We start from the raw sequence: 26,106 nt of genomic DNA, 5'->3' as shown, positions 1-26,106 counted from the left end.
CATTTTAGCAGTCCAAACTTTACGAAATTTACAAATAAGAGCGACAAAATCAGTGCTTTACGCGCGTTTACCTAAACGTCTATCAGAAAAAAAAATCATTACAAATTTAGTGAGTCTGTTTTCAAAAACTTGATCTGATAAAAGGTATGATAAGAAGACGTGCTAATAGAAACCAGTACTTGTTATTTCAATTAGGTAACAAAAGGTGTACAATTTCACCGACAAAATCTATCAATTTTAAATTTTTGCGACTAAAATCGACACCGGCCTCTTACGCGGCTAACGTCCTGACCTCCTGACCACTAAACTCGGCCACGGCGGTACCTGTTCCAAATTCTCTGGGGTATGCTATCTTTGAAAGGCGCCTTTGACCAACTCTAAGCGCGAGCAGTGTGTGCTTGCACCTCCTATACGAATCCTTTACTGGATTACGGTATAGTGAGAGAAATGGTGCTGCCATCTATCCAACTAGGGAACCACTCTATTGATAGTATTGGTAGTCTCTTTTTCTTTAGTGTATGTTATCTATTTTATAATTTATATATAGTAATGTGACTACTTAAAAAAACAAATGAAATATACTCGTATTTCATAAAATAATTTGATTTGTTACCTAGTTGGATTTCTTTTATTTTAAATACTCTTTTCTCCTTCCAATAATATTTCCAGTTTGTCAAATTGTATTACATCTTCCCAGTGTCCCAGGTGGTAAATGCCCACATTTTCCAAGTGACACTTTTAAAAAACGATACTAAAAACGGCAAATCCCTTTCAATTCACTTAACGCTACAAAATAAACGTTTTTCTCCCCCTAAGATTTGCGGAGGCCAATAAAAGGTAATAAAACAAGGAGAATAAATATAAATTAATAGGTTAGGTGTTTGTGCCACCTGCGGTCTTGAGCAAGTCAATATAAATCTTGGTACTTGTATTTTTTAAAGACAATTCCGAAATACTAAAAAACAACTATATATAAAAAAAACTATACCTACTCATGAACAAGTTTGAGAACAAATCAAATAATTTTTTAAATATTTTGATTTGTGTTTTTTAAAGTAGTCACACTACTATATATAAATTAAAAACTGTAATAGCATATATTAAAGAAAAAGTGACGAAGCCCTCCAGTGGTGAAGGCCGGATTCGAACCGGCGTCTTTAGCTATCGCGGCTAACGCCATGAACCCCGCCGTCCGTCCGACGGCCGTGGCGAGGTGGCCTAGGGGTTCATGGCGTTAGCCGCGATAGCTAAAGACGCCGGTTCGAATCCGGCCTTCACCACTGGAGGGCTTCGTCACTTTTTCTTTAATATATGCTATTACAGTTTTTATACCTACTCATACTTTTCTTTTTGGGTGCTAGTACTAGTGTAAGACAAAGATAGTATGATTCTCTGTGTCTGTCTGGACTGAAGTCATAATTTTAAAAGAATGAATGAATGAATATCTAAAACTGGATTTGCTTATTAAGTTGAAAGAAAATACCAGATTTAAAGTAATCTTACACCTCCAAGGCCAATCCTCTTATACATAATCGAGCGAGTATCAAGTAAAAGTAAATCATACAAGTATCAAGATGGCGCGCAGGTGCGTCCCCGAGATGGTTTTCTTTGTTTAAGTCTCCGTTAGTGATGTCACTCTTACTTCACATCGATTATTTTTGTAAAAAATAATCTTACAAACAAGAAACCATTATCATCCCTAATGCACAGATTTCAGGTTGGGACTAAGGACCACTTGCGCCAGTCAGGGTTAGCCACTAACCGTAACCCGGGGTTAACCGTTAACCCAGTGTTCAATTGTACTGGTAACTATGGCAACTCCGGGTTTAACCGGTTAGCCCCGCGTTAGTGGCTTAACCCCGGCTGGCGCCAGTGGCGCTAACAGCCTTCTAAACGCATTTGTCGCCAGAATATACTGCCCACTCATGAGACATTTTTATGAGAGGGCAGTATATTTTATTTAAGACATTATAAAAAAAAATATGTGAAAAAAAATTGGTAATAATACTTATAATTTAATTTAGTACTTATTTCGTCAGGTTGGTTGTCACCAGTCTCACTGCTATCAATAGGTACAAGTTCATAACCATCGTGAACCGTATTAATAACAAAATAAGGTTGATTTCTGTTAAATATTGACGATTTATTTTGTAACTAACATAGTTGTAAATATATAGATGTAGATACCTGACGATTTATTTTGTGACTAACATAGTTGTAAATATATAGATGTAGATACGTGACGATTTATTTTGTGACTAACATAGTTGTAAATATATAGATGTAGATACCTGACGATTTATTTTGTGACTAACATAGTTGTAAATATATAGATGTAGATACCTGACGATTTATTTTGTGACTAACATAGTTGTAAATATATAGATGTAGATACCTGACGATTTATTTTGTGACTAACATAGTTGTAAATATATAGATGTAGATACCTGACGATTTATTTTGTGACTAACATAGTTGTAAATATATAGATGTAGATACCTGACGATTTATTTTGTGACTAACATAGTTGTAAATATATAGATGTAGATACCTGACGATTTATTTTGTGACTAACATAGTTGTAAATATATAGATGTAGATACCTGACGATTTATTTTGTGACTAACATAGTTGTAAATATATAGATGTAGATACCTGACGATTTATTTTGTGAGTAACATAGTAGTAAATATATAGATGTAGATACCTGACGCTTTATTTTGTGAGTAACATAGTTGTAAATATATAGATGTAGATACCTAACGATTTATTTTGTGAGTAACATAGTTGTAAATATATAGATGAAGATACCTAACGATTTATTTTGTGAGTAACATAGTTGTAAATATATAGATGTAGATACCTAACGATTTATTTTGTGAGTAACATAGTTGTAAATATATAGATGTAGATACCTGACGCTTTATTTTGTGAGTAACATAGTTGTAAATATATAGATGTAGATACCTGACGATTTATTTTGTGACTAACATAGTTGTAAATATATAGATGTAGATACCTAACGATTTATTTTGTGAGTAACATAGTTGTAAATATATAGATGAAGATACCTAACGATTTTTTTGTGAGTAACATAGTTGTAAATATATAGATGTAGATACCTAACGATTTATTTTGTGAGTAACATAGTTGTAAATATATAGATGTAGATACCTGACGCTTTATTTTGTGAGTAACATAGTTGTAAATATATAGATGTACATACCTGACGATTTATTTTGTGACTAACATAGTTGTAAATATATAGATGTAGATACCTGACGATTTATTTTGTGATTGACATAGATGTAGATGTAATTATTAGGTACTAACACATTATGGAACGCACCCTGGAATGGAATGGAACTGGGCAATTTTAACTCTGGAAAATGAGAAAATATGGTAGGTGTATATATACTAAAAGGCTTGTTGTCAAAATTTAAATATAAATCTCCAGAATTTTCAATGATAAAGGCACACCTAAAGCAATTTTGTAACCTATTCTCCATAATAACTCATGCATTTACGCTCAAAAAGGATCAGCTAAACTTATAGGAAAATCGATCGAGCATAAATCTATTTAAAAATATCTCTTGGGAATTTTATTGAATAAAGTCTTACATATTTTAGTAAAAGGTATCGATTTACCAAAGACCTATGTAACTCCGTATAAGATGTCAGTCTAAGGAAAAAACGTGCCTCGGAAATCAAGAAAATTTCATTCTCGCATAGATGGCGCTACCACCTTTGGCCTATTCTCGGCTAGATGGCGTTGACGGTGTCGTTTGATATTTAACAATTTTAACACATATCAGTGAAAGAACATGGGTCAAAATCATATAAAAATAATAGATATTAGATACAAATAAATAAAAAACATTTATCCATATATATACATTGATGTAAACTTTCACGATTTTTACTCATTATTATTCACAACGACGGGACTTAATCGCGTAAAATAAGTTTTAAATTTACCTCCGACGTTTCGAGGACGGCGTTGTCCCCGTGGACAACTTATTTTACGCGATTAAGTCCCGTCGCTGTGAATAATAATGAATATATATACATTTTTTGATATTATTATTAATTTTTATTTTTGTTTTAATCGTGTGTCGATAGATGGCAGGAAATTTACTGTGACTACAAAGTTTACTATGACAATAACCGTCTATCCTATATTCTCTTTGGATTTACATAATGTCTCATGTAAAAGGCTTTACACCTCTCACGTCGAATGATGTTCCCTATAACAGTTCCTTCAAATCTCTTTTGGTTGGGCTTAATTTAAAAATAAATGATGAAATATGTTTTTTATCGTATTTTTATTACAAGTGTTAAATTTCTAAAAAAAATACTGTGCTAAACTACCAAAAAATGTGAGAAGAACAAAAGAACCATGATACCGATATTAAAAAGGTTTAATAATATCGATATCGTCACAACCCTAGTGCGGCATTCTGTCAAAGTATGACAAATATTGTTTTTAGTATACACTGGTCGGGCACGGATTTATAGCCAGCGAAAGACTTTTACAGTCACCAGTTTTGTAGCAGTATAAGACGACTGAGTAGAGAGAATATCAAAGAATGACAGTGTGGTTTTCAGTATTTAACGTTGTAACGTTGTGGGTGTGTTTATAGTTGAACAAAGACTTGTAAAGTAGCCAGTTTTGCAACAGTACAACATTCAACGGAAGACTGTCAAAGTATGACAAAGATGAAAATGAAAAAAAAAATGAAAAAATTGTTTATTTGGTTACAACATTTCAAAATACACAATTAATTTTGCTTGGAATCTCCTAGTAAGTATTGTAAATACTTTTATAAATAAATAAATAAATATTATAGGACATTCTTACACAGATTGACTAAGTCCCACGGTAAGCCCAAGGAGGCTTGTGTTATGGGTACTCAGACAACGATATACATAATATATAAATACTTAAATACATAGAAAACACCCATGACTCAGGAACAAATATCTGTGCTCATCACACAAATAAATGCCCTTACCGGGATTCGAACCCAGGACCATCGGCTTTACAGGCAGGGTCACTACCCACTAGGCCAGACCGGTCGTCAGAAGACCCCGCTACTAACTATTAAGGTTATTATAAAAACCTTATTGTCGATGGCGCTTACGCCGCACAGCGTCGCGCGGCATTGTATTTATATCGGAGCATCGTTAATAATGGCGTAAGCGCCATCGACAATAAGGTCCCTTTTTATAGAAAATACCACAAATAATTAGTTAGTTATTTTATATTAGTTTACTTAGGTTAGATGACTTTAGTATAACTACAGTATACTTGCAGCAAGGGTATCCAGTATCTGCTGGGGAACGATATATCTAACGTTTCGTATGTAAGAGATACGTGAGTGGTACCTCGCCCCAGATGGACTGAGAAATCACTCACGTATCTCTAACATAATTTAGATTTCACATTCATTTCATTTATTTATTGCAATCATGTTCATTACATACAGGTGGTAATTAAAATATAGTCGGTACATGATACCCTGTTAGGGCACAGCAAAATTGTCTTAAACCACACACCTACATTTACCATTGACATTTACCAAATGGAAACTACCTTTGAAGACCTGCACCGTTTCTGAAGCTTACCTGTAAACAAAAATATTTTTTTTATAGACATACCATAATTTAAACTAATAATAATAATAATAGACCTTTTCATCTGTGTCGACTGTGTCAGATGTTTTCAATTCAATTCAATTATGTATTTAATTTGAATCTGAGATATCCATATAGTGTTATAGTAGTAGGTACAACAAATCTTAAAATTAATTAAGAATTTAAATCAATTTAGGTTCAGCAGTATAATGTTTTAACTACATAATTATTAGGTATAAGAAAAAGTAGGTATAATGTCACCCGTTGACCACGAACGCTGTAAAGGGTTCGAAACGTCGGGATGTAGTATAAATTCAATATACGCGATAAAATGCGTTTTCTTCTAACTATCGCGGTAATCAAAGACAATATTAGGTATAATTTTTTTAAATTTGTAAACTGTAACCTGTTAATAATGTTATTATATGTGTTCATAAAATTGCATACTAGGTAGAAGGCTCGGAAACCGGTAAAAATTTACAATCCGTTATTTGGCGCAAGACCTTTTAATTTCGATTTCGTTCTTAAAACAGTTTTTTAAACCGGTTTTTAGGAGTACATTTCCATAAAGTTCTTGTCAGATTAACCGGTATAGAACTACTCCACCGGCCCAGCCGGTCGTCTCGTCGCTCGTCGAATAAACCGGTTTATTTAGCTTACAATAAGATTCTTAAAACGTTCGCGTTCTTAATGAAAGTTCTGAGTAAAACCGAAATAGACCGGTATTTACCGCTATTTTTTAAACCGGTTCCGAGCCTTGACTGGGTAACTGATCCCTTAATTCTAACACTTGAAAATGCAACCGTAAACTTGCTAAAGTATTTCCAAGTGTAAAAAAAAATTGCTTTAAAGTTTGAAACTATCGCTATTTAAAATTTTACTTTATTGTTAACCCTTTATTTCGTTTACCTACTACCAGTTTCAAACATCAACCAACGTTCTTCATAAAGGTTGCTCCGAAATAAATTATTTTTTTAAATTTTAATTTTTACTGCGTAAAAACTGTGCACTGCGAATGCCGTGCAAGAAGGATTTTAAACATATTTTTATAAAGTTTAAAAGAAAAACGTAGACTATTGAATAACAGCAAGTGCGCTGTGAATTTATTTTACCTCCATTCTTGCTAAATAAATACTTTACAGTGTATTTTATATAAGTCTCAATTCTCAGTTATCTTGTGATGAGATTTCATTGGAAAAGGTACCTAGTTTATTTTGTTTTAGTGTAGTCAGTACAGTATAGTACTCTTCAGTAAATAAACTTCCAAGTCCTAAATTGCCTCTTTCCAACTTGAACTTATTTTAGCTCAGCCTCAGCAGCCTAATTTCCATCTCAAACCATTTACATTAAAGAAAAACAACATAATTAAGGAGACCGGAACATTTATGTCCTAATTTTCGTGCAATAAAAATAAATTGCTTCCAAATTTCATTAAGGACCTTTGTTTAGCTTCATTTGAGATTTAGAAGAAAACATAAGTTTCTTAGGGTGACCTGTCTGACCTGGTGGGTTATGAACCTGCCTGTGAAGCCGATGGTCCTGGGTTCAGATCCTGGTAAGGGCATTTATTCAGTGATGGACATAGACATAGACATAATTTATTGGTAATAAGGTATTACAGGTCACAATTTTGACACAATGAGCACGGTTATTTGTTCCTGTTGTTGTCATGGGTGTTTTATATATATTTAAGTATTTATATATTATATATATCGTTGTCTAAGTACCCACAACACAAGCTTTATTGAGCTTTCCGTGGTACTTAGTCAATTTGTGTAATAATGTCCTATAATATTTATTTAATAGAGATTATTAGCTTAAGAATTGGCTCAGGTGTATACATGCCGTAATCACAAATTTTCGTTATGAGTCACATGAACCTGACCTGTCAAAAAGGCTCTTACATGTGTTGAGTTTCGTGATTATTTTACCGAATTAGTTTACCGAAAAACTAGTGGTAAATATCAAATGATATTCCGTACATAAGTTCCGAAAAACTCATTGGTACGAGCCAGGATTTGAACCCGCGACCTCCCACTAAAAATAACTTGAAAATTTCCAAATTAAAAAGTATAGAGTAAAACTGGATTTTTTCCATCTTGAGAAAGGGTTCGTTTAAAGCGACAAAGTCCTACACAGCATGCACCCAGTCTCAAATGGAACCCTGTTTGATTAAGTTAGTGCCCAGACGTGTGGCCGGCTGAATGATAGTAATACGGTTAGGTGTTGAGTGAAGTCTAGATGAGGTTAGGTCCTACTGAGATGCCTTAGGTCTTAGTTATATCAAGATGCTATTTACAGCCACAAGGTAGTCGCCATCGGAGCGGCCAAAGTGGTCACAAAGTGGTTTATAAAACAAAATCCAAGATTATTGTTTGTTAAGATAATTAATCACAAATTCTCCTCTCCTTGGAATTGTAAATTATAGTATATTGCAGTGCCGAACAGGGTTCACAAAGATCTAGCTTATAAGTTAACCACCTGTACAACTACTTTGTGATTTTGCAATAAAATATTGAGTACTGAGTATTGACATCGGTTTGTGGTTCAGCGCCATCTACCGTCAAATTAGATAATCTTGTACAACAAATACGTACCGTGTGTGCTGTCGTGTTAGCAGTCAGACGTGGCCTAAATGGTTACGCGGTTATAATACGAATAAAATTGCAATATTAAACAAACTCCTCCTAATCTCATATACATACGCCGTAAAACTATCGCTAGCGCGATGTAGAAATCACGCTGTGTGGTTCAGCGCCATCTACTGTCAAATAAGATAATCTTGTACAATGAACGTTCCGTGTGTGATCGAGTTAGCAGCCAGACGTGGCCTGAATGGCTATAACGCAGTTAGGCTCGAGTGTCCGCAAGTCTGCTTCAGCTCTTATTAGATATCGAGACGCAACACATGAGCGCCATGACATGTCACAAGTACATTTTGTAATTAATACATATCTGAGATCATGCGCGCGAGTTGGTGCCGTGGTGCAAATATCAGGATCAGTGGTCAGGGCCGCAGAGTGAGGAACCGATGTCACGGATTAAGTTATAGTATTATCATACAGAACGGCCACGCACCGCCCCGACTCGAATTACCTCGCCCCGCGACACCAGATTGACGGCCGTTTGCCGGCCGCTCAGTACTATTTTTAAGCAACCTACTCACACTACGCGTGTACAGACGTCCCGTTCACACATAGAAACGCAAGTGATTTTTGATGTATAGCGTGTCCGCCCTGTGCCGATGTACTATACGCGCCGTCCAAAATTACCGCCCTCTGCATCTGATCCAACCACCCAGCGAGAGCCCCTCTAGGTGTTGGTCGAGACTTAGCTATGAGACCGTTCACTGAAACGACTATCGGGACAATGATCGTCGAGTCAACATCCCACATGGCGGTTATCTCGTGAGCACAATACAATACAATAATTTTTATTTGCAAAAAACGGGTAATGTTTACAGGTCGTAATGTAAGTAAACAGTGGTTTGTTTCACCTTTTCAGCTATCAACAGCATGCAACAGTCTAGGTACTTGCTGGATTTGTCCTTCTCGGCATTCACGAGATTCTCATCATTTATATTTTATTTATATTTATCATGGGGGAGAAGTGAAGAAACGATACACTGTGATAAAGGTAGTGGGCATCCGTTTAGGGATATTCGGCGTATTCGGTATCGTATTCTGATTAGGAAGTGCAGAAGAATTTTTTTTTAACGCCCTGCTCCGAAAAAAAAATGCTTGAAAAAAGCCCTCAATATTTTTGTATAGGTACAACCGTCATCAGATATATCATATCAGAGCGGAATGCTTTAAGCAATCAGATCATATTACCGTTTTGCTTGAAGTAATTGTAATATTTGTTAGTTTTCGATTTAATTTAGTTAGTTTATTATTTATTTTATTGTATTTTTAAAATTATATGCGTATATTGCCGTAAAGTCGTCGTCAATGGAACTTGCTAATAATGTAAACAAACCATTCCACCTCCATTACTTCGTAATCTCGCTCTTTAAAAGGACAACCATGACCTTATCAACAGTCTATATACTTAAATATTTTATAGATTACAGGATATAATTGTTGATATTTCAAAAGGCCCTGAACGGAGCTTGGCAGAACTCGCAAACCTGTATCCTTACACATGGCAACAAACAATAGCTTTTGTAAATTAAATTAAGGACAATGGAAAAATATATGTTCGAGATCACATACATTAAAATTACAATGTGCACAAACAGCAGAATCGCTTAGCTTTAATCTGAAAAGATGTGCAGGAAAACGAGCATGACCAATGCGCAATCTACACATAGTTGTAATAATTGCCCTTTCTACATATTTTCTTTGGTATTCAAACCACGACTTGGTGCTAGGTGCCAAGACTATTTCAGCTAATAGCCTCCCTTTGACTTCTTTGGATTTAGACCACGAGTTGTTCTACCGTTTAATCATAAGATCTTTAATCAAACGCTAACAAAATCTGTCATATTTGTTAACATTATTTCCAAGTTCTATTGACGACGACTAATCATAATCAGCCTATATTTAACCTCAAAAATCCCAGCCATTTCTGCGGTGTTGAATTTTGAACCTCATTCCATTAAAGTTCCAAATTTAGTTCCATTTTGTCCTTTTAAAAGCACATTTGGACTAGAAGGAAAACATGTATGTAGTATTTACATCTCTGACGACAGGCTTGTCGTAGTAAATTCACTAAAAAAAAACAAAACTGCGCGCTAACAGAATATCGCCCATCTAAAGTCGGTAAACGAGTTAAAGCTCGCGTGAATGACGAACTATCAACGTATCAATAAAACTGACCAATATTCAGTAACAATTCATAGACTTTATTGCCAACACATAAGGTTCATCTCTGGTCAATTCCGTTGGTCCAATCAAATCAACGTATCGAAATCCAAATTGCTTTTGAAGCCGCTGTCAGTCAAACTGAAAACAACTAAGTCTGAGCTCTGGCTACATATAGTTGTGATGTATGTAGAGGTCAAGATATGTTGGTAATAGTTTTGTGAAAGCTGGATGATATAGTGCTTCTGGTGAACATGTCACATGTGGTGTTAAAAATTGGGATCAATTTTCAAACGAAAATTGATAAGCCGGGATATCACACAAATGAAATAAGTACTTTTTTGACAAATAAAGAAAGATAAATTAACGCTAACAAATATTATTTTCGAGTAGATTGGTTATAGACCGCGGGCCAGGAACAGATTTCCATGACCAATCGCCTCCCGGGCGAAAACTCGTATAGTGGTTAGCGGCTATGTATGATGAACCCTCGTGAACGTCAGCTGCCGCTCCGTTGGTGGGTTGAGGAATGGCAGCAAATAAAGTCTATAAAAATTTTTTTGTCATCGCCTCCCGCTTGATACTTTGTCAAATGATAGTTTAGATGCTATTGTGAGTAAACTTAATAGTCAGCCGATTGTATCGCTGTGGAAAGACCGTCAGCTGGTCACATGAACATGTAAAAAAGAAAATTCTTTTCAGTCATCGGCGTCATCGCCTCCAGTTTGATACTTTGTCAGATGATAGTTTAGATGCTATTGTTAATAAAACAAATCGTCAGCCGGTCGTATAGCGGTGGAAAGACCGTGTTACGCGTTTCGGTAGCTGCCATTCCTCAACCCACCAACGGAGCGGCAGCTGACGTTCACGAGGGTTCATCATACATAGCCGTTAACCGCTATACGAGTTTTCGCCCGGGAGGCGATGACTGACGAAATTTGCGCCTGGCTCGCGGTCCATTAAGGGGCTACCCGAGGTTTTTATCGATTTTTTACAAGTTTTAAATCGTATACTTGACTATGATATATGGCATTAAATAACAAAAGTGATATTTCAGTTTCACTTTTTCAAACCTAACTTTGTCACTAAGTTAGGTTTTAAATTTCACTATTTATGACGTTTTCAACCAAAAGGTACCACATTGTCGCTTGTTGATAAGGTTGATTTCTAATTGAAGCTAAATGGAAATAGCGCCTTACTGACAAGCCACAATAAGTACCCTTTTGGTTGAAAATGGCACATTTTTAGAAGTCGGGACTACGTGGTTATACTGTCGGGCTATTAGGTCCCACAGTGTACATGGTGGTACTTGGTAGTCGGACACAAATTTACGTAGTACAAATGTATGTCGATGTCGGCCATATTTCCTTAACCTTGCGTGACGGTAGGTAAGTTTAGGGAGGCCGGGGCTAGCATAAGCCGGCAAATATTGCAGCTAAGCAGAACAGATTTTTTTTAAATAAATATCGGTATACTAAAGTTGGCAATCTGAAATTGGTATACCTACCGATAATTTACAATGTAAATAACACATACCTAATAACTAATACTTTTTATCCTAAAATATTTATGGATTTATTCACAAATGTGCTACAGTACAAGCCTCAATTCGCTATTAATTAGACTTCTGTAATTTTGGGGTCATTAGGAAAAATTATAAAATCTACCTTATAAAATTTTATGAATAGGGGGGATAGTGTGTAGTCTAGTGTGAGAGAAATGGTAGGGTATTTTAACAAGTTCGCGGCAAATACGAGGAAAGAAGCTAGTAGAGATAGTATTTTTTAAGTCATGCTAGGCCAAAGGTGGTCACATTTGGTGCCAGGCTCGGGTACAATCATGTGCAATAAATAATACCATAGAGTAACTTATACTAGAGCGGTACTGTCATAGTAAATTTTGTAACCCCAGTAAATTCACTGCCATCTGTCGACACACTTTAAAACTAAAAATAAATATTTATAAAAATACGATAAAATGTATTTAAATGTGGATAAATGATTTTTTTATTTGCATTAATTATTTTTATATGATTTTGACCCATGTTCTTTCACTGGTATGCGTTAAAATTATAAATAACAAACGAAACAGTCAACGCCCTCTATACGAGTGTAGGACAAAACTAGTGGCGCCATCTGATCGAGAATCAAATTTTCGTGATTTTCGAGGCACGTCTTTTCCTTAGACTGTATCCATCTATTACGGTTATATCTATCATATCATATCATATCATTTATTCCATTGTAATCATGTTCATTTGTACATACTGGTCTTACATATTGGTCAAGTCGGTACATGATACCCTGCTAGGGTGTACAATATTGGATCTTAAACTACTTATTTTGAACTTATACCTAGTTTTAATTTCTTATATAAACTTTAAATAAAATAGAATTGTCAAAAAAAAAAAAAAAAACAATAATAATAAGATAAAACTAATTCATGCGTTAATCATTAATAATCATAAATTATAGTCATAATCATAAATTATAGTCATACTCATACTCGAATGAAATTTAACAATAAATTATTAATAGTTATCATAAAATTCATAAACAATTTAATCATTTCGCATTATCCAGACTTTCATCATTAAAAAATTCATCCATTGAATAGTAACATTTTTCTAATAACATTTCCTTTAACTGTTTCTTAAATAATTTATCGCTAACTTCTAGATTCAGAAAACCAAGCACTTTATTCATTACACGCACACATCGACAGTAAGGGCCGTTTCTTACCATAGCTAATTTGGAGGGTGGCAATAATAGTTGGGGAACGACAGGTTTGCGATTTGGTCTTGACAGTTTTTTTATCTCAAACAACTGAAGGTGACTTTTTACAAAAAATGCCGCCTCCATTATATAAATGGAGGGTAGTGTTAGTATTTTCAGTTGTTTGAAACATCTATCTTTGATAATACGAACCGTTGCCGTATAGACTCTATATTTCATTACGTCAAGTATCAGAATATACATGGACGGGCTTGGAAGACGGGCAATCATTGAATCAAGAGTACTCTTGGACTATATTATGTGATCCTCCCAACGTTTTAAAATTCTGCATTGTAATAAATAATAAATAAATATTCTTACACAGATTGACTAAGTCCCACGGTAAGTCTAAGGCCTACTGTCCACGACGCGTAGCTGCATAGACGCTGCATGAATACGCAGTGCAGCTGCCATGCAACCCGGCGTACAGACGTTGTCCACGAAGCGTAGCGTAAGCGTATCGTAGCCTACATTTCCTTTCATTCGTGAGAATGTCGTCCAACGATGAAGACGTTATTTACAAAAACTCAACGTGCTATTCCTTGCGATGTAGCCCGGCGTATGACATGCATCACATGCAGTACGCCCAGCGGCGTGAAGCTTCCATGCAGCGTCGCTGACGCGACGTTGCCGCTCCGTCGACAGAGTTGTGCGGTTTTGTATGTAGGCTGCAAGCAAGCGTACAGCAAGCGTACAATGACGAGTACGCGTCTATGCAGCTACGCTTCCGTGGACAGTAGGCCTAAGGAAGCTTGTGTTATGGGTACTCACCCATATAACCATTCCGGTCGCAGAATCATCAAAGTAGTAACTAAATGTCAGATGTGTCGAAACGGTGTCGTAACCGTTACTACACTTTGCGACTGTGTTCAGTTTTGGTAACTTAGTGTGGTCGCCGTGTGCACACAATGTGACTAGAATTGTTTCAGTAACTAAGTGTCGTCGCCGTGTGTACACATTTCGGTAACAAGGTGTCGACACATTGTGTACACTTTGCGTTCAGTTTGCGACGAAATCTCTACACAATGTGTCGTAACGGTTACTGAAATGTTTCGAAACATTGTGACCGCAAATGACAATATAAAATACCTCTTAAAAACTAAGGTTTGTCAAACTGTCCATTAATAGCAGTGTTGCCAGATCGTCCCAAATAGGACGATTTTCCGTCATTTTTAATGCCACACCGTCCTTTTGTCGTCCCTTCCGAACTACCGTCCCTTTTGGGCATCGAGCGTCCAGTATAAAAGATTTTATGCCATGTTGTCAATGATTGACGTTATGAAGTTCGGGTCTCTACCTTCTCTTAGCGCCTATCCCTTTGAAGGTATGCTTTACAGTATTAAAAACCTGTTACGAAAAGGGGACCAACCATTGGCGCAAGTAGCGAATCGCATACAAGAACTGTCGAAATTGAATATAGAGACTACTTGCAAAAAATCAGATCCCGCCCTCAAAAACTAAATTTTACTGGAAACTGGTGAAAGTTTTTAAGACAGTCAGAATTAGTAAAAAAATACTTGATATCTAAAAACAATAAGGACAAGTGGTTTCTAACTACTGACAAAAATTTAACAGAAATGCAATACGCTACTTGTGTAGAAGGAAAAATAAAAGTCTTCGGCGGGAATATAAAAAACAAATATAATTTTTTTGAGTTGCCATTTAAATCATCAAACATAAACATATATGCCACAGCGCTCATTTATGAAACTGTAGAATTGAGAGAATATAATTTAGACGACATTAAATGCAAAGTTTTTGCTATGGATTGCAATACCAAAATGGTATTCTTTCCATTGTTATCAACGCTTAGATAAATTAACATTAATTATTAACATTCTCTAAGCATACTTTTTTTAACCCTTATCTTGGCAAGGCTCAAAATATTTTAAATTTTAATATTTGTTTAGTGGTTGACCATACTAAACTATTAAAAAATAACAAGAAAAAACCAGGGTTTTCCACTTTACGAGTTTTCGCCCGGGAGGCTATTGGTCATTAATATCGGTTCGTGGCTCGTAGTCTATATATTATATCACAACCATCCGTTTGTACTTATTTAATACTTAAACTACTAAAACGAATTGCTGAGATCATTATACAGGATAATTAAAAATTAACGACTTAATTATATTAGGTATTCTAGTGAGATCCTCATAGATAAAGAAAACATATTTAAAAAAATGCAAGAAATGTCACGGAACGCTCACTTTTTGTATGTACTTTATATGTAACAATGTGTGAAAAATAAAAACTTTTATGAAAAAAAAACTTCCGGACACAATTTAATAATCACCAATATAGTACCATGTTTTGTATGAAAAAAAAAAAGCTTTAAATGATCTAAAATGATTTCAAGAACAATATACTAGAAATTTATTTCGTCTAACTTACACTACTTCAAAGTCATAATAATAAAAATTTTGTCTGTAAAAGGTAGAGTACAGGATATGTGTAATACAAAATTACTATTTTTAGCAGTTCAAACTTTACGAAGTTTACAAATAAATATGAGCGACAAAATCAGTGCTTTACGCGCGCTAAACGTCCATCAGAAAAAAAAAATTATTACTAATTTAGTCTGTTTTCAAAAAATTGATCTGTAAAACTGCAAGATGAGAAGACGTACGTATCAAAAGGTGTACAATTTCTGCGACTTAATCTAACAATTTTACATTTTTGCGACTAAAATCGATAACAGGCTCTTACTAAACTAAAACGACTTGCTGAGATCATTATAAATAATAATTAAAAATTGACGACTTAATTACATTAGGTATTCCACTTTACGAGTTTTCGCCCGGGAGGCTATTGGTCATTAAAATCGGTTCGTGGCTCGCAGTCTATATGTTATATCACAACCATCCGTTTGTACTTATTTAATACTTATTTAAAACTTAAACTACTAAAACGACTTGCTGAGATCGTTATACAGGATAATTAAAAATGAACGACTTAATTATATTAGGTATTCTAGTGAGATCCTCATAGATAAAGAATACATATTTAAAAAATGCAAGAAATGTCACGGAACGCTCACTTTTTGTATGTACTTACTTTATATGTAACAATATGTGAAAAATAAACTTTTATGCCAAAAAAACTTCCAATTCAAGAATCACCAATATAGTACCATGTTTTGTATGGAAAAATAAAAATAAAAAAAGCTTTAAATGATCTAAAATGACTTTTCACTAGACTTATATTGACCGGGATATAGACCGTGATTACCTTTTGTATTGTTTTTGAGCTCCCGATATCCCCGATATGATATAATGAGGATAGACAGAGCGCAGTCTACACAACTTTGACACCCACTCGCTATCTTCAGTCACCCGTGAATAAGATGCATATAACTGCGTCGAAATATCGGGAGCTCAAAAACAATACAAAAGGTAATAACGGTCTATATAGGTAGTGAAACTAGCCGTGAATCATTCAAAACTTATAATTTTTTTTATGACAAAAACAAAAAATCTGGACACAATTTAAGAATCACCCGATTGCGTCGAGGAATCATTTGTATTTTTGTTTGTTTTATTTCCTTCTTGCTTCTTTTCTTTGTCATTTGTCATCATCATCATCATCATGTCAGCCGATAGACGTCCACTGCTGGACATAGGCCTCCCCCAAGGCTCGCCACTCCGACCGATCCTGTGCCGCTCGCAACCACCGAATTCCCGCGACCTTCACCTTTGTCATTTGTATTCTGTAGCAATTGGTTAGATCTGAAAATAAAGATAACTTGCGGTCACGTTGGGCAAAAAACTATGTTTAGTTTGAACAAGTTTGGGAACAAATCAAATTATTTTATTAAATATTTTGATTTGTGTTTTTAAGTAGTCACACTACTATATATAAATTAAAAACTGTAATAGATGTCATATATTAAAGAAAAAGTGACGAAGCCCTCCAGTGGTGAAGGCCGGATTCGAACCGGCGTCTTTAGCTATCGCAGCTAACGCCATGAACCCCTAGGCCACCCCGCCACTGGAGGGCTTCGTCACTTTTTCTTTAATATATGACATCTATTACAGTTTTTTTATGTTTAGTTTGTTTTTCTCGGGGCAAAAGGAACAATATTAATATGCAAAATAGTAAGGTACAGAAATACCAAAACAAAAAAGTCACAAATTTTTACGCAAATAAATCGTACTTTTTTGGTCTGTCACTATTATTTCTACGCCATTATAGCATATTTTTGAACCGCTCATACGAAAAGTACGTAAAATCGTACTAAAATGTGCGGTTTAGCCGAAAAGTACGATTTTAGTACGATTTTGGGCGGGGTACGTTTTAATCGTACTGAAAGGTACGATCTGGCAACACTGATCTGAAAACAAATGAGTACAAGGAGCCATTTTGCAAATCCAGTAACTTTGTTACTACTTTTGACATATGTCTACACAGTGTCTACACAGAGTCTACACAGAGTCGTAACATTGCGACTACTTTGTGACTGGAATTTTTCTCAGCCTTAAACCATATTTTTACATCATAATTACCAAGTTTAGTAGTATATAAAGCGTTATTTTTATTATTTAGGTATATTATATGCATCGGAGCACTAAAATTGCATCAAATAATGTAGTTATGAACACATGCACTGAGAAGTAAATAATTTCATTTCTGGCTAAACTAAAATAATGAGGTGGCGCGTTGATAAAATTACACCTAGTTAATCAAATCACTCGAGCAGTTTAATTTCCCATAGTATTTAAAGCCGTAATGTAATATAAATGCAAACAATAAATACTTACGTCTTGTAAATCCTTTTTAGCGATGGCGTTTGTCACTTGTTTATTTTTATTTAAGTATATTTCCATCTGACAGTTCCCATTTGAAACGAACAAAATGAACGAATGAAAGAATGATTTTGGGATAACTAGTCGCAAACTGGTAACAATGTGTGCACACGGCGACGACACTTTGTGACTGAAATGTGTCTGTGTCGAGCCTTCCCCATTTTGGTAACGACGACGTAACGGCGACCACACTGCGACCGTTTTGTGACCGGAAAAGACGGTGTCGACGCAAGATGTGTCTACACCGTGTCGTAACGGCGACCGAAAATGGTTGTTAGGGCAGAAAACGATATATATAATATATAAATACTTAAATACATAGAAAACACCCATGACTCAGGAACAAATATCTGTGTTTATCACACAAATAAATGCCCTTATCGGGATTCGAACCCAGGACCATCGGCTTCACAGGCAGGGTCACTACCCACTGGGCCAGACCGGTCGTCGAATAGTAATAAGCAAGTGCCATAAGTCAAACCATGTTGGGTACTATCAATAAACCTTATAAAACAAAGTCCCCTCCCGCGTCTGTCTGTCTGTATGTTCACGATAAACTCAAAAACTACTGAACGGATTTTCATGCGGTTATCACCTATCAATAGATTCTTGAGGAAGGTTTACATGTATAATTTGTAAAGGCTTTGTGCTAATTTGTTGGAATATACCCATGCAAAGCCGGGGCGGGTCGCTGGTAAATAATAATACTCAAATTTCTATTACTAGGTATTATGGATATCTGAAGGCATGATTGTGATATGGGGACATAGTGTGGGGAAATGAACTCTTTAATTTGACCGCTATACCATAAAGAGAGCTAAATGTGAAACACGTGAAAGCATTAATTTGACCGCCATTATGTCCATTGGCCAAGTAAAATGTCCTTTCGAGATTCGAGAAGGGATAGAGCTAGTAAGTAAGTAAACAAGATGGCGCTCCTTTCACCCGCGCGAGCCACCATTACGGCCGTGCGGCTGCAAGTTACAAGCGGCAAACTAATTACTAAATAATAAGTGTTAAGCTTAGAATAAATTTAAAAGTGGAAAAATTACTGCCCTGGGTGAGACTTGAACTCACGGCAGCACTCACCCAGGGCAGTAATTTTTCCACTTAAATTTATTCTAAGCTTAATAGCATCGATCGCAGACGTTTCTGCTTGTTAAAAATTAATAAGTATGTTTTTAATTACTTAACACATACATCAGATAAAAAGATACAACCTTAGCTGTCAGTTTATTTGATTAAGCAATAAGCATCTTTACAAAAAAGAGCTTCTTAACAATAAAGATTATGATTATGATTATAAATAAATAAATAAATATTATAGGACATTCTTACACAAATTGCCTAAGCCCCACAGTAAGCTCAAGAAGGCTTGTGTTTTGGGTACTTAGACAACGATATATATATAATATACAAATACTTCAATACATAGAAAACACCCAAGGCTCTGGAATAAAAAACAACAATGATTGCTGAGTTATAGGAATAACCCGATTTGAGTACCCTATTATGGCGTATTTTCTCTACCACAAAGTCGCTTACAAAAGTTATATTTTTTTTAGAAACTGATTTGTACTCACTGGTCAGGTTTTTTTTAGCAAAAACATATTAATGTGCTGGACAGCAAACGAAAGATCAACATTCTAGCACACGGGGCGAAAAACCGCGGTACGCGACCCGCATGCGGCTCTTTGCGGGTACGATTGCGGCTCAAGTGATTAAAAAAATTACATTCTTCAAGTGACTAACACTATTTGTGACACATTCGTAAAACTGGCGATTTCTTCTGCGGTTGGCTCTTCTTCTCAAAAGTTTGCCGACTTCTGATCTAGCATATTCAAAAGTAAGCTTTTGTAAAACATGGCTATATTCGATTTTCCCAAATTACATTCAATCATTACAACTATTTCAACTATATTTAACTATATTTTATTTTATCTACTGGCGTTTACTCGTGTCGGAGGCCAAGACTCATTTTGGGTCGCTGCGCCATTCAGTAAGTAAGTTATTTTATCTAACGGGTATTTAGGGTTCTCAAGGGTCGGCAATGCTTAAGTGGCTCCTGTGATGTTGCTTATGTTCATGGGCGACGATGACTGCTTCCCATCAGGCGGCTCGTCTGCTCGTTTGCTGACTATCACATAAAAAAAACTATTTACTCATATAGCTATATTCGAAATGGACCTACACTCCGATTCTTGATACATAGAGTTAGCCCAAGCTAAGTTGGCAGCGATTTTGATGACACAGACTGCGCAAGTGTTATTTAAACGTCATAAATTCATAGAAGATTGACGTTTAAAATAACACTTGCACGGTCTGGGCTATCAAAATCGCTGGCAACTTAGCTTGGTCTAACTCTATTAATTATTGTAATGTTATGTATTTACCACATTCAATCATACGATGTAATGTATTTCCAACGGCTCGCCAACCCAAACATCACGTGACACGGCTGCTCTGTTCGCGGTCTGTTATCGACTGACTCCTAACTGTCAGTGACGTCACTATGACGTAAGCGAAGCGAGACGCCGATACACTACAATAGGGAATATTACGCGAAACTCTGCGCAGGAGGCGCCACTACCACAATCTGAGGGTCTATCGCAAAACAAGAAAATCACAATTTCGTTATTTAACATAGGTCACTAGCATATTCGAGCGATAAAGAGGCAGATAGCGAAATTTCGGATTCGCGTTTCCCGGTAGGTTCTCTGTAAACAAACCGCCTTGGTGCATCAATGTCATATTTTATTATCTCTGAAAACTTATCAAAAAACTGTTAAAGGCATATATGTATAAGTTACTCTATGGTTTACTGAACGGGCTAGTGCTGCACTCTGGTGGCATAACATTGCAGTAATACCCCCTATTATTATACAAGAATAGGCTTACCATTAACGAGTATTACTTATGTCAAATTATGGATCCTTCTACAACCCGCTACCTCTCCTGCCTTAGCCCACAGCAAGTCGTAAATATATTACGGCGCCGCATTACTATTCGCGTCACAGCCGACCGGCATTAGTATGTTTTCAGCCGCCGATGAGTTGTATTGCCGAATAACCACCAGTTGGAGCACTTTTATATGTTCACAAGGCACTTACGTTCACAAATATATGGCTTTAAGTGTAGTCTAGGCATTTCGGGTGCTATCGATTTCAACATGATAAAAGAAAATCTTTCTAAAAGATATACATGTCTGGAATCGTGGGCGTATCATACTATAGGCAGCACATCAGAACCTTCAATCGTGGATGACGAGGGCTTTCAATGAAATACGAGTATTATATACGAGTAGTATATGAGTTTATTATCACTCACAGTATTTACTGGACAAGACTGATTACAAATCATAGCACACGTTACATTTATCTTAAGCAAACCACTGGATTAGACCCAGGAACCGCCACCGACGTCATCTTCTCCCGTTCGTTCTCATCTGAAGATTGATTGACAGCATAACTTCAATTGTTCTGGATATCATTTGTTTTGATCTGATATTTATTATGTGCAAAAAAATGAACAAGAGGCCTCTAGGACTATGAGGTTTAAAAAAAGCTGGGACTTAGGAGGATAGTAGATATTAGCCACTCAGTAAGAATAAGAATAAGAATAATTTATTTGCAAGAATATGTATGCACAAAGATGTCCTTATAAATAGTGAGTAACAATATTCAACCATTTGGCATGCAAATTTTGGTAACATCAGCAGCACAAGACTTAAAAATATTTACATGTCCAGATAGTGTTTCGTTTGGTGCACAGCGAGGACTTATGTCTAATCGTTTTGCTTGGTTTTAAGAGTCCCCGGCAAGCTGGGTTCTCCATACAAACGTAGTTCCGCTCTCATTTGAAAACGAGTAGCTAGTTTGCCCTGAAACTTTGTACGTTACACCCGAAGTGGAAATAATTTTGCTACCATGTGACACATACTGCTTCTCACATCACCTATGAGAAAATTATTATGTTCCAAAATATAATTTAACCAAAAAAAAAAGTTTGCAAACAAGAAAAAAAAAACGTGTCATGGAACAGAAATGTGTGATGTGAAAAGATATTTTGGTATCACACGCGAAAAGATAAATCTTTTAAACTTAGGTATACATTTTGGGGGACATAAATCTCTCGCAAAAATCGAAACTGTGATATAAAGCATAAAAGCACTAGGTACAATAAACAAAAGCCTCCATACTATGTGTCAGAGACTAGCAAATAATAAAGATATATAGTTATATTCTAATTCATTGGTTAGATGCTCCCGTCGCCCGATGCTGAGCATTCGTGTACGCCACTTATCCCGATCCTGGGCTAGTCTCATTCAGTTACTTATTAACATCTTACATATTTATTTTTTTTATACTTTCTTTAATACCGGTAAAATTTAATTTACCGCCTTCTAGTATAGTTACATAGGTACCTTATACGCTTATTTACAAACATCGTGGTACAGGTATACGGGCTAAAGTATGGGGTTCTTTAAAAAAAGAGTGTACCTACAGGTTTTTAAAGGGTCGGCAACGCGCACGTAATATCTCTGGTGTTGCAGGCGTCCATAGGCTACGGTAACTGCTTACCATCAGGCGGGCCGTATGCTTGATTGCCACCGACGTGGTATAAAAAAACCCATTGAAGTATAGTTAAGAAACACCCAAACCCAAACCAAACTGTGTAACACAAATCCACCTGGCGTGTGGTTTTTCCTTGTTTTGTTACGGAGATAGTTTCTTAATTACGGCTCGTTACGGATATCCGGTGAATATCCGATGAGTGTCCGAGGTCCGAGTGGATGCAATACCGATTAAGGGAGGTATTTTCACTGTTCTGGATACATTTTATTACAAAACAGCTTTTTTATTACATTAAATTTAACAAAAGTATGAACAAATTTTATTTTCCCCTCACTAGCTCGGAAAGTTATCTTTTATCCTTTAAAACAAGCGGGGAAAAATGCATTTTATCCACTAGTGGGGAAAGTAATTTGACCTTGGATGGAGCGTGTTTAAGTAGCTTGACAGATAACAAAACGTAAAACGCTTATAATAATGATTCGTTTGATATTAATTATCATTAAACAAATGGTTTGAGAATCTAATAAAAAATACCAAATTTAGTTTTATTTAATGATTTTATGTCATAAACCTTAAAGCTCCATAAGAAACGTTTGTTTTTTAATAATGATGTTTAATATAATTCTGAACGCACAAGTTAAGTCGATGCAATTTCAAAACGCATCACTGACATTTCATACGTCAGAAATGTCAACATTGTCAACAAAATTTTTACTTAAAAACTTCTCACGTAAAAATACAGAATTTCCAGTTTTTTGTTATAATATCGTAAAAATGAGTGATTTCAGTGATGAAGATGATCTAACGCCTGTGGATGTTGCACTTTCCTCGCTATAGTGAGGTGAAAAGTTTTGTGTTACACACGGGTGTAAATGTATTTTACTTCTCGTGTGTTGAAACACTTGCTAAGCTTAGGATTCTAATTTAGAACCACTCGCTTCGCTCGTGGTTCAACTATAGAATCCTTTCGCTTGCTCGTGTTTCAATTCCACACTCGCGGGTAAAATACAACTTTGCACCCTTGTATAACAAATAACTATTATACGTCACGTCGGTTGCTACTGTTGCTAGATGGATAGATAAAACGTTTATTTGGTTGCACACTAAGTGTAATGGTAATCAAATGGTAAGTGGACTGCTAGCCTATGAACACCTAGGATGATTTCTTGAAATGATTTTAATTTGGGAGTAAATCAGACCTCTACTAGGTTGGACGGGTAACAATAGGGTCAATGGACTGTATTATAAACAAATTATTTTAAACCATGCATGAAATAAAGCACCAGAAGATTAATAGAGAAACGTAGACAGCAGTTATTTTTCGACACAATTTCTATTTTAAAACCCGCATAAAACTATAAAGAGTAGGTAATTGATTGTGACGTCACATGCAAGTGTTTCATATAAATTCCATAGTAGCGAGTAGCAAATCGTTTTGACAGTTCGAAAAAAGAAACTGATTTGACTAGTAGTCTAATACCCTATTGTAATTTCACAATTACACCAAAACGTGGGACTACATTAAAAAGGGGGGCTCCTTTACCCCCCTAAAATTAATGCAACTTTGTGATAATACTATCAATTAGCGATGGGCCGTCAAAGGCAGTGCCTCGGAATATTGATGACCGATCCGCTGTCTAGGGTTAGGATGGGGTCTTTCTTAGGAGGAGCAGAAAGCGATTTAGGACTCATTTATCTCATGCGAGTTTAGTTACATTGCGGACTATTGATGACACATCCAATTCAGCCGACCGATCAAATACCGCAATGTAGGTAATGCAACTCACAATGCAGGACTCGCGCCATCTAATTGAGATACCGATTGGTACTCACAAGGTAGCACTGGGACTTACTGTACTGATGTTTAAAAGTTTTACTTACTTTCGCAGGAGACGAACAAAATATACTACTTAAATTACACACTACAATTTAGTCAATTAAATGACTGAAAGTGTTACAAGTTTCTGGTATATAATGGACGATTTGTTATTTTTCAGTATCACAATGCAATATTATTGGTCATAAAATATTTTTAAGGAATATTTTTTCAAAATGGGCCATTTTCTATGAAAAGGGACCTTATTGTCGATGGCGCTTAAGCGTCGCGCGGCATTGTATTTATATCAGAGCATCGTTAATAATGACGTAAGCGCCATCGACAATAAGGTCCCTTTTTATAGAAAATACCACAAATGGTCAGTTTGTAGCAGTGACTGAACCCTGTATACGTAGTACTAACCCTTCATAGCGTGGCTCAACAATAGAAACCCGCTCCCGCTTGCGCTTTTATACCCGCTGCCGGTTAAACCACAGCCTCAATCGATGACACATAGACAGGACATGTCCGGCAATAAGCTTAGAATATTTTATTACCCACTCATAACTTGCTATGATGTTTAGTTTACTATAGAACTTTGTGTGTGTAATTTTGAAAGCTATAACTTTGAATTAAGATTCATATTGTGTAAACAAAACAAAACAAATGAAACACCTCGATAGCGCATCGCGTTTACTCGATTCGAAATAGCTTCTCACACAAAAAAAACTTTCAGGATCAGGCATTGGGCACACAAAAAAAACTAAAATTAACTGTTGTAGTAACTAAACCCATCTCCCCCGAGTCATAATTACCGAAAGTGACCATTACAAAACTCTTTACCTTAAAAAAACTATTCGCTAGGTAAAAGAAGCCGCCGGGCCCAACACGGATCGTCCATTTGGGTGCCCCCGCTGGGATACAACCTGCGTACCCGACAGAGACCAGTGAAGAATAGAAACTGTCTCAATAGCTGCATTGTAACATGGCAAACCTGCATAGTGCAGCCACCGCGCGCACTGGCCGGTTGTTAAAAAAGAAACTAAGCCATTCGCCCGTCTTTTGTTTTTTCTCATCAATTTTCTCTTGGAATTTTGTTGCAAAGAGCACAACTCTGATTTTATTTATGTAATGTGACTCAATGCTTATGATTTGTGTTAAAATTTTAAACGAAGGCTGCGTCTAATGCAGGTAAAATTTGTATAATTGTACATATAGTATTAAGTTTCTGTTTATATGTTAAAAAAAACTAATCCAAGTCTTATTTGTACGTCACTGGTTCTTGCAACTGCATGAGGCTTGGGTTAGGTTCCGACCCGAAATCTAAGACGCACGATTGTTGCAGCCCTTTTATTTTGGTTTAAAACTGAAGACGCATGATTGAAGCTACTTATTTTCTGGATATTCGCTCCTGAGGTTTTTATCTGCAAATTGCAAAGCAAATGCGGCGCGCACAACGTGAGTAAAAACGCCCCATACGTCGTAAAAAAGTAGCCATATATAATTCTTCCCATTTTAACATTTTTCACATTTACAGAAACGTTACGAAAAACTGCGGATTTCATATTTTTGGATTCATTTCGTGTTGATGAGTGTTTATACAAATATTTTTCAATAGCCTGTAGAGTAGACCGGGCTATATTTTGAAGTGCCTGAAACAACTTAAAAACTATTTTTCTTATTTACACATCCGTC

At 36.0% G+C, this 26,106-nt stretch overlaps 1 protein-coding gene and 1 long non-coding RNA gene across 3 annotated transcripts in view; both read right to left on the bottom strand.

The window, feature by feature from the left end:
• Positions 1 to 26,106, bottom strand: part of LOC134753512 (uncharacterized) — a 340,941-nt gene that overhangs the window by 50,385 nt on the left and 264,450 nt on the right. The gene's annotated exons all lie outside the window — the stretch shown is intronic.
• The window catches only part of LOC134753552 (uncharacterized), a 59,244-nt gene continuing 52,459 nt past the window's right edge, over positions 19,322 to 26,106 (bottom strand). Inside the window, exon 2 of the long non-coding RNA XR_010128830.1 lies at positions 19,322 to 19,443. This is a non-coding gene — a long non-coding RNA (uncharacterized LOC134753552). The remainder of the gene's footprint in view (positions 19,444 to 26,106) is intronic.

This window comes from Cydia strobilella, chromosome 27, assembly GCF_947568885.1.
Source record: "Cydia strobilella chromosome 27, ilCydStro3.1, whole genome shotgun sequence".
Taxonomy (NCBI): domain Eukaryota; kingdom Metazoa; phylum Arthropoda; class Insecta; order Lepidoptera; family Tortricidae; genus Cydia; species Cydia strobilella.
Note: the sequence above shows the minus strand (reverse complement) of the source record. Positions and strands in the feature narration are given on the sequence as shown.